Source organism: Cajanus cajan, chromosome 3 (genome assembly GCF_000230855.2).
Source record: "Cajanus cajan strain Asha chromosome 3, NIPB_CcT2T_4, whole genome shotgun sequence".
Taxonomy (NCBI): Eukaryota; Viridiplantae; Streptophyta; class Magnoliopsida; order Fabales; family Fabaceae; genus Cajanus; species Cajanus cajan.
This window is the reverse complement of record NC_138519.1, coordinates 11,777,844-11,786,201: the sequence shown is the minus strand read 5'-3', so window position 1 is coordinate 11,786,201 and position 8,358 is coordinate 11,777,844. Positions and strand designations below refer to the sequence as shown.

General features: G+C 30.5%; 1 pseudogene; it reads right to left on the bottom strand.

Annotated features, from left to right (window-relative positions):
• Positions 1–329: 329 nt before the first annotated feature.
• On the bottom strand, positions 330–8,006 carry LOC109799514 (putative disease resistance RPP13-like protein 1; annotated as a pseudogene).
• Between the last annotated feature and the right edge of the window lie 352 nt (positions 8,007–8,358).

Here is an 8,358-nt window from a genome sequence, read left to right as displayed (position 1 = left end):
CTGGTTAGAAGTTGTGTCTCCTGAGAAGGAAAAAAAAAAAATATAAGTAGAATATAGCATTTGAATAGAATGAAAAGAAAAATTCATGATCATGAATTAATTAAACTTGGGCTGCTGTAGTGTAGTTTCATCCCTGGAATGTATTACCTGGTATCCCTGGAGTCTTAAAAATTCATTTTAAGACTATTTTATCATATTTGTAAGAGTTTAATTTATATTGTGCAATGAGATTTATCCTAAGATAATCTTTACCTGGTATTCATCATAATATTAAGCAAAATCTCAGCTCTTACTATGCAAACAAACTGCAAAATAGAAAAAAACCATTAGTTATTTCTGCAATACGTTTTAATTAACGTTACACGAATATTCATTGAAAAGAAATAATATACAAATGAATTTTCTATGTTACACTTGCAACTAAACAAGTAACCCATGAGTTGTTGAATGCAATAAATAAGTTAAACATTAAAAAATTAAAAAATTAAAAAAAATATATATATATATATAAATAAAAAAAAAAAAGCAAGAAAAATACCTGGTGATCATCCTTGGTCCCTAAACCCATCTACCGTCAACTTGAATGCCAGGGATATGGGAAATTTTAGGCCAAATTTGACGGTGCTTCATGAGGCATAGTTTTTTCAGCAAAGGACATGAAATAATTTCTAATTTTATTAGAGAGAGAGGCAACCTTTCACCTGCCATATTCTCCAACTTATGACAAAGACCAATTTGTAAGCTTTGGAGGGATGTGAGATGGAGAAGCCCCTTGCAGTCCAACGTCTCCAGACTTGACAAGTCAAATAGAAAGAGAGACGTAAGGGAGAGAGGCAACAAACCCTCCTTTGGGAACGACTTTATGCCATCACACGGACCATTGATGATGAGATCGGTAAGCATGTCCATCGATGGCCATGCTAGGCCGCTCACTAGTTTCTTACAATTGGAAATCTCAATCCTACTCAAGTTAGGTGGCATACCCCCTTCAGGAAATGACTCAATTTCCGGGCATTTGCTTATTTCAAGAGATTTTAATTTTGGGAGAAGAGCACTCATCTGAGTAGGCAACGACTTCAACTTGTCGCAAAACCCAACTGTGAACTAAGTCAAATTGGGCGCAGGAAATCCTTCTTTTGGGAATGAAACAAAGTTAGGGCAATGGCGAATCTCAAAATCACACAGATTCTTAGGTGACTCTGACACTGAAACCAAGAGAGATTCCATATTTTCACACCTATCGATTCTGAGACTTTTGAGATTTGGAAAGGTAATCAATGGAAGAGATGTGAGCGAGTCACAACTGTTGTATACATTTAGTGATTCTAGCAACTCGTGTTTGTGTTGGGACGGGAATTCTAATTTCTTAATATCATTGATATAAAGAGTGTTGAGCGACGCAGGTAAACGACCACCTGGAAATGATATGGCTGAGGAACTATCACTTAATGTTAAAGTTCGGAGAGAAGTTGGTTTGACATTAATGATGGCCTCGATCATGGACTCCACCATTGGGCTTCCTTTTACTCTTATAATTTCCACCGAAGGAGGAAACACATCCAGGGCTACTTTATTGCTTTTATAAATGTTTAAAGTTTGCAGGACGGGAGCCCTTGGAAGAGTAGACACAAGCTGCTCGCAATTACAAATCTCAAGCCATTCCAGAGCAGGAAGGTGATTTGGCAAATCTCCCCTTAGTTTGGGACAATCAGATATATTGAGATTCTTAAGGAGAGGAAAAGCACACGACTCAAAAGAACACCACATCTCCCAACAAGGCAGGTCAATGACTAATAACAAGCCTCCTGAGTGAAGAAAAATCATCTAACTCAAAGGAACTCCACACTTCCCAACAAGGCATGCTATAAATTTCTAGAAGTACTTCAAGGAAGGGAAAGGATTTCACAGAACAAGAATTTCCGTTATTGTAAAAACCTGCATCAATAGTCTTCACTGAATTCAATCTTGAAATACGGAGGAACTTGAGAGATGGTAGTTGCCCAAGCGAAGGAAGCATACAACAATTCTTACAATCATTTAACTGTAGATCTATCATACAATGGAACAAACAATTTCCCACCCAATCCGGAAATCTAGTTCCTTGATAACCACTTATTGATAGAGATTTCAGCTCTTGGTGAGGTTGTAACTTGTAGAGTACATCTGTTTCAATTTGGAACTGGCTACTGTTGTCGTTACATTCAGACCACTCCAAGGATAATTCGTCAATGTACTTCTTATCCATTATTTTAGCCTCCAATGCTTCATCACTTGAGGTAACATTCTCCAAATTTCTAATCATAAGCGAACCATGAAGGTTTGAAAGTCCTCCCAATTCTTTGATCCCATTCTCTATATTCTTGCCCACAATAAAAAAATCTAATTGTTGTAAGTGGTTTAATTTTCCCATTCCTCTAGGCATCTCTTTTAATGGAACACCATATATATCAAGATGACGCAAGTTTACAAGATTATGCATACCAGTCGTTAGCTTAGTCAACTTGGTGCATTTAAACAACTTCAAGGTTTCTAGATTGTACAAATTACACAATGATTCTAGCAATGTAGAAACACTTGTATGAGATAGATTTAAATAACGCAAATGGATCAATTTACCTATTGAATCAGGCAAAGCATCCAAACTTTGGAAGTCACAAAATGATAAAACTCTCAAGTACAAAAGTTTTGACATTATAATACATGGTGCTTCTCATTATGGAATGGAGCACCTTCAAAATGGATGATAGACAAGAAAGTTCTCAAAAATTTTACTCCATCAAAGTCGTCCAAGACAGCATGACTGAATTTGGTAAATGACAAATGACAAATCTTGACATCAATCTTGGTTTCTTTTCCCATATCTTCTGATCTCAAATAGAATTCTCATCCAAGGGATGTTGCCAGGTCATGCATACATCACAAAATCATTTTTCCATGTCCAATTTCTTGAATGTTGAAAAAATGATCATGAAACTAGATAATCAAAATACTCGCAATCAACTTCTTCTAATGATTTTCCTATTTTTCCTAGCTTTAAAAGATCTTCAGCCATCCACAGTAAGATTAATTCATTTTTTCTGAAATTCATAATCCTTAGGATACAAAGAACAATAAACAAAACATCATTTTAATTATGGAGGGAGATAATGATAACTAATTCTCAATGCTGGAATAATGTTACACTCAAGTTCCCAAATGTCACTATTTAGTATATCATTCCAATCCCTAGCGTCATGCTTTCTTCTCAACATACCTCCAAGTGATTGTACTGCTAAAGGCAATCCCTTACACTTTTTAACAATGTCCCTTCCAACTTTTTCTAGAGTCATCGAATTCTCACTAGATTCTAGAGTAAAACTGTTGGGAAAACTCGGACTTTCCCGCTTCGTGAAGTTAAGATAGGCACTTAGAAATTAAAGGTAGTAATGGGAGCACACAAGTTAAATTCTCTAATATGGAGATTCTTCCACTATACAAAGGAATAGTAGGATTACAAGAATGTAATTACAAAATTGACTCACTCTATGGTGGCACACTCAAACTTGAGACTATCTCTCTTCTCTCACAAAGAGGCTTTCTCACTTTCTCACTTTAAGAAGTGGATTCACTCTTGGCTTGGATGGATAGAAATGAAGCCTCCTACCCCTATTTATACTACTCCACCTTCAAAAATGAATGGTGGGGATCAAGGGTTGAGATTGGTTCTCTAGAATGCTCCACACATTTCAAGAATCTCTACTCCCTTCTATATTCTTCTATATTCTTCCATAAGGTTCCGGAAGGCTCCACACATCTCTAGAATGTTCCAGAGGGTTCCACACTATTCCACAAGCTTCTAGAGAATTCTACAATTCTCTAGGATTCTCTAGAATGTTCTAGAAAATTCTATACTTCTCTAGAAAGCTCTAGAATTTTCTAGAACCTCTCCAATTAAGGAGAGATCCTAACAAAAACATGCATGCTTTGCAAACACTAACCAACAATCCTCATCCGACAATTGATTTAGATGATAAGCTTGAATAGTACGGACTACAGTTGCTACACTTTCATTGCGGGTTGTAACAAGAATTTTACTTCCCTTAGTTCCACGTTGAAGTGGTTTCTTAAGAAGACTCCAATTAACATAATCTTGAATCCAAACATCATCCAAAACAATCAAGAACTTTTTATCTTTCAGTTTGTTCATCAAATCAAGGTGAAGTAAGTTTAGATCATTGATTTTACAAGGTTGTGCAGTAACTGCCTCTGATATAATTTTTGTGACGTTTAGAATATCAAATTCTTCAGAAACACAAACCCATGCTTTAAAATCAAATATCTCCTTCAAACTGTCGTCATTGTACACCAATTGTGCCAAAGTAGGTTTTCCAACTCCACCCATGCCCACAATAGGGATGACAGACACTTCTTCACCATCACTACTATTCTCCAACAACAACTTGATTATGGCCTCCTTGTCATTATCCCTACCATATATGTGAGATCCATCTTCGAGAGATGTTGATGGAACTTTCCATGGTACACTGTTCCCCACTGCAATCTCTTTCAGATCTAGACACTCCTTGAGTCTTAAAACATTCTCTAATCTGACAACTATGTCTTCCAACTTAGTAATTATCTTCCTATTAGAAAAACGAGAAAAGAGGTTTCTTACCTTCTTTTGGGTGGAAGCTTTGGTAGAAACATGATCGAGCAAGTCATCAGCCTGGTAGACAAGATCTTTGAGAGTAGTGAGCCAGTGGTTGACATTGGAGTCTGTGATTTGTTTCTTCTCAGCATCATCAAGCACAGCTCTAACCACTCTCAGAGTGGTCTCCAACTGTTGAAGCAACTTGTTGTCAAGCTTGTTTCCACGGATAAAGTGGACAACCTCAGGTGAAGCCAGCCTGTCAAAAAGAACATCAAGGAAGGCAGAGAGGAACGCACCACCTACGACTGCTGTAGCCATCAAGGAAGGCTCATCTTTCTCTTTTGCAATGACTCCAGTTGCTTTCCGCCATTCATTAGTGTCTTCATCTTGAACAATAGCAAAGAATAGAGACAGTGTGGTGACTTTGCCTTCTTCACCTTCTTACGTTTATAATTCGAACGCGGGAATTTTTTTCTTTTCGACCTATCCATAATTAGTAAATACCGCCACAAATACTAATTAAAATTTTTAAAATCAAAATCAAAATAAAATGTATTAATTTATAATTACCGCCACAAATATTAATTAAAATGTTTAAAATCAAAATCAAAATAAAATCTATTAATTCACAGTATATTTACTTGGGAATAGATTACTCTTTTATCTGTAAAAAATAATATTTTTTTAAGAAATAATGAATGTTTTACTAATTTTTTTTTTAAATAAAGGGTTTTGTTTTTAATTTTTAATTTTTAAATTTGAATTTCGTTTCAGCAAAACAGTTTTATTCAGATATATTTTTTATGCTTTAAAATACAGGTGTTTAATTAAATATTTTTATTTTCATAAACTAATTTTAGTAATCACAATTATTATAAGTATAATCAATAATATTTTTCAAATAATGAATGAATTCAGAAAAATAATAAAATTTTAAATTAACTTAATTATAAAATTGTGATGAATGATTTTCTAGTTGTTCAAAGACTTGAAAAATCACTCTATTAACTTTATTTTTTATTTTTCAAAGAAAACTTTTCAATGGTAAGTTAATTGATCTTCTTTTGTATCGTATAATTTTCCGTTTTTCTACACCTTCTTTTTTCTTTTCTTCTGGGATCGTGTGACACTTTCTATCCCAACATAGATATACAATAATTATAAAAATATATTCACTACAAGAAAAAGTCAAATTTTCCACGGATTATTTCCCACGGACCAAAATTCGTCGGAAATTTCCCACGGATTTTTACATGAAGGAATTTCCGATGGAATTTCCGACGGATTTAAATCTGTGGGAAATTTCCGACGAAATTTCCCACAGATTTAAATCCGTGGAAAATTTCTGACGGAATTTTTCACGGATTTATATCGGTTTGAAATTTTCGAAGGAATTTCCCACAGATTTAAATCCTTTTAAAATTTTTGACGAAGTTTCCCACGGATTAAAATCCGTCTGAAATTTCTGACGGAGTTTCCCACGTCTGAAATTATTAAATAAAATTTAAGCCAATTATTTTTCAAATGCAACCAATCCTAATCGCATCAATACACACAACAATGCACTATATAATATTTTCATTATTATATGGGTGTTTTCAAAATATAAATAAGATAAATATAAATCAAAGTGTGTGAGGTATGACTTATATTACCTATATATAATTATATGTTTAGGTTATTATAAATTATAAACTAACTAGCGTAAATGTGTTTTTTGTTACTTATCTTGAAAAATACCAACACATGACGTTCAAATTTAAGAATAACACATCTTTTCTTTAATTTTTAAAAATCACTCATCTCTTTGAAAATAACGTTATTAATTAAATTAGGGGGAAAAAGTTAAATTATGTTCTGCAAATCATATATATGTATCTATCATTTATTTCTAAATTACATCCAATACTATGTCATTTTGATGAAAACTTTCATTGATCTTCAATTTTGAAAATAAGATTTTTTCAATTCATTTTTAAAATTATTACTTAAATTTAATATATTTTTTTAAATCACAGTGTGCATGATATTTAAAATAAATTTCAAAAAAGTTGAAATAATGAAATAAGAGATCAAATCTCATTTAATTATTGATATTTGTATTAATAAATTATTTTCTCTTAATAGTATATAAACAGTATTATCTTATATAAGTTGTTATATGTGCCACTTAAATAAATAAATAAGAAAATTAATACTCACTTAAAAATTTGAGAAGAGATAAATGTATGACGTTATTGAGAAAAACTTCAAGTAGGGGTTAATGCAATTTTTTCTAGATTAAATCTTCTTTATTTAAAACTTAAAACATTAAAGTTAAAATAATTACACTAAATAATTATTTTTGTTCCTAATAACTGATTGATTTAAAAATCTCTCTTTAAGTTGTAGTAATTTCTTAAATTTACATTTTATTAATTTCTGAATTTTATATTTAAGTAAATCAGTAAAATACAAAGTAACGAGTATAAATATGAGTATTCAAAACTTCAATAAATCTATATATAGAAAGTAGAGATAAAGACAGAGAAAATGAATAGAAAAAAAATAGTTAAATATATAGTTGTTTGATTATATATAGTATTAGATAAAGGGAAATATACGTCATCTTGTAACTGATTTTGTCTAAAAAATAATAGATAATCATACCCTTAAGTAATTTTTATTTTATATATTCTAATTTTATTTGAAATAATATGATTATATATTTAAATAGTTTAATTTTAATAATTTTTTAAGTATATTTATGTCTTTTCACTTAAAATATTTGAATTTCTATATTTTAATTTGAATTATTTTTAAGTATATTTTTGTCTTTTTGTCTTAAAATTTTGAATTTCTATATTTTAATTTTAATAATTTTGTATTTTTATTATTTATTAATTCTTTTCATTTTAAATATTTTATAACATTAATAAAATTTTATAATTTTAATCTCTCTAATTTTATCTTACTTTTTATTTTATAAATATAATTTGGATTATTCATTTTATAATTAAATTAAATTTTTTAAATTTTTATGAGTTTACATTCTAAAAATGTATTGAAATTTCTCAATATTTGATTATTAGATAGCAACAACATGGATATTCTGATTATTAGACATTATGTTATAATTCTACTACTGATCGTACTATATGTTATTTTTAAATTTGAACTCCTAAACTTTATTTGTTATGTATGACATTTTATTTTGTATGAATGAACTTGTTTTGATTTACATAATTATGATTGATTTAATATCTTTAAATAGGATAATTATTTAATAAAATTTTGAATTTAAAAAAATAATTTTTCACAGAATTTTCCATGAGAAACTACCCACGGATTAGTCTGTGGGAAATTATCCACGGACAAATCCGTGGGACATTACCCACGGATTAGTCCGTGGGAAATTATCAACGGATAAATCCGTGGGAAATTATGTGAAAAATTATTATTTTTTAAATTCAAAATTGAGGAGTTTCAATACATTCTTAGAATGTAAACTCATAAAAAATTTAAAAAAATTAATTTAATTATAAAATGAATAATCCAAATTATATTTATAAAATAAAAAGTAAGATAAAATTAGAGAGATTAAAATTATAAAATTTTAATAATGTTATAAAACATTAAAAAAGAAAAGAATTAATAAATAATAGAAATAAAAAATTATTTAAATTACAATATAGAAATTCAAAAATTTAAGACAAAAAGACAAAAATATACTTAAAAAATAATTCAAA